We start from the raw sequence: 2,789 nt of genomic DNA on the forward strand, positions 1-2,789 counted from the left end.
TGCTTGCATCAAATAAGCTGTGAGCCACTGTATGTTAGTTTGGCATACTGCTGAAGACACGTGCAGAACACAAGAGTCTAAACACTGAATATATGTACGTATGCATTCCTTTCAATACGTACAAATCCAAAAACTTTTAAACATTTATTTTTTAACTCCAAACATCACATTGATATCATAACATCATATATCTTTTGTTATGCTACCATAATTTAGGAATTTATTTAATCCAATTTAATATTGATAGAATTGAATTGTTCTACTTGATAGTGATTTCGAGATAGAATGACAGTCAACAATTAATACATTATTAAAGTTAAATACTTTATAAACAAAAAACGTATATTTTTTTATTATTATGAAAAACTATTTAATATTTATACAAATATAAAAAGAAAACTGAAATAGCTGTTGAGTTTAATATAAAATATTAAAATGATTAACCCAGTGCAAACATGAATAAGGCTGTGTTGTTAGTATTTAGATTAAATATAATTCCTTTAATAAATCAATGCCGCTTGCTACCGAAAGTTTGTATCATTATTCGACATTGTTAATTCTTCAAATAATTAATTAGTAGACATATAAGTCATTCATGTTACCCCCAACAGAAACAATTCATTACCTTGAGAACATTGTCGTGCAAGGAGAATGTATCACTGAACGTCATCCACCTTACGTGGATAAGGACGTAATGCATTTAATATTGACATGAATGACTTGTGATTCCCTCAATGCCTTTGAATATGGAATAATTTTTTTACACTTGTACGTATATATGTTTGTGCAAAATATCTAAGTTTCCGCATATCATAATGCGAACCCGTTGTTGGCAGTCAAAGCACTCACTAGCGTGCTTTTTAGTTTTTCTTAAGACTGCTTGTTTTCATTTGCGTGGAAAGTGCATATTTACATATCTCAATGTAGACTTGGTAAATTCGAAGAAAATGTTAGAAGGTAAATAAGACATTGAGCACTTAAAATGTCATGTATGCTTCAATTCGGTTAGGTAAAGGTGAAAATGCATTCTGCATAGAAGGCCATGAATATTCAGTGACATGCATGATGCACACGCACCGCCTCAAGTGCTCTATTTTTCCATTTTCCGGAGTTCATTTACGTATTTGCTTATGCTATATGCCAAATGCTTGGAAGCATAAATTTTCAAAATTATTTTTAGTATGTCATTTGCATAATAGTGATGAAAAAAGTTTTATTAAGAGAAAAAAATATTCGTGGAATCTTTAAATACTTAATTGCAATTAGCATTTAATAGAAATTTGACTGCAATGAAATAAATAGAGAAATGTGGCGATGTGGAGATATCAAATGTTGTGCGCGGAAAATGCAAAATTTCGTTATTGCAACCAAACCGATTTCAAACATTTCTAAAGTGAGAATATATTTTCTTGCTTTCTGCTATTCACCCTTTTTTGGAGTAATTGATACCGCACTTTCACGTAGTTCTTTCTGCTGTCAGCGTTTATTTACGGAACTGAAAATAATTTGAAATAAAATGACAATAACAATACCGCCTCAGGAATTTCAACAGGTGTTGCGGGGATTTTAACACTGAACAATGTCACAGTCCTGACTTTTTAATGTGATTTTAATTTTGGAAATTCTATTGTAATTAAGCATACTTTGTACAATTCCCTCAACAATTATGCGTAGGAAAGTATTTAATTAAAATATAAATAAATATTTGAACAATAAATGGATGTGGAATTATTGCTTTGTTTTGTTGAAACATTTGCTTTTAATTGAAATATTCAAATTTATTATAGCTTTGAAAAGATATTGGCAGAAATAGATGGCAGGGAATATTCTTTTCTCTGCCATAATAATGATAATTTTTAATTAATAATGATAATGATAATTTTTAATTATCATTAGGAATTTAAAAAAAAAAAGAAATAAAATACTTTCATACAGTTTTTTTCGAATTTTAAATAAACTTTGCAGAGTTTATAAATACTGGAGAGCAAACTTCACACAAATTTTATTAAACATGTTGATAAAAACTAAACTAAGAAAGAAAATATAATAAAATTTGAATATATCGCGATGCAATTTATATTTTTTTGGAATTAATTTCAAAACTAAAAATCTTAAAAATTAAAGTAAAACCATCGTTAAACACCCACCTGTTTTGTCAGAGGACCAAGATTATTTTGGAATTAACAGCTGCGTGATTTGATTTGAGAAATATATTTCTGAAAAATATAAATATCACAAAAATATTAGATTATTTTAAAAACGTTCAATTGGGCACCAAAATTTGATAGATCGAGAGTAAATCTAGATTGAATACAGATTTGACAATCAAAAACACCATCAGTAGTCAGAATATCTCTTTTAATTTAATGTTTATGGGATAACTGTTTGTATTTCTATATATACTATATATATTACTAAATATGTACTATATATATAGATACTATATTGATATATCTGTTTAAACTTTCAGTCAGTGTTTATTTCCGTTATTCGTTAGTTTTACTCGCTGTCTTACTAGGTGTATTGCTGATTATTAGTTGTTGCCTCTAGTTGTGTTTACGATCCTTTGTTAAATATTCCTTATAATGTCTTATAAATATTAATTTTTACTCTGTACATGTTTAAGTATTTAATTATATGAATATTAATTGGAGGATTTGATTTTTAGTATGCTATTATGGTCTAAGAAGACAGTGTCATCTACAAATATTGCTGTTAAGCATTCATAAAATAAAATGTATTTAATAATATTTCAATTTATACAGCTAAATTTTTATATATATAAATTT

This window comes from Teleopsis dalmanni, chromosome 2 (assembly GCF_002237135.1).
Source record: "Teleopsis dalmanni isolate 2A chromosome 2, ASM223713v2, whole genome shotgun sequence".
Lineage (NCBI taxonomy): Eukaryota > Metazoa > Arthropoda > Insecta > Diptera > Diopsidae > Teleopsis > Teleopsis dalmanni.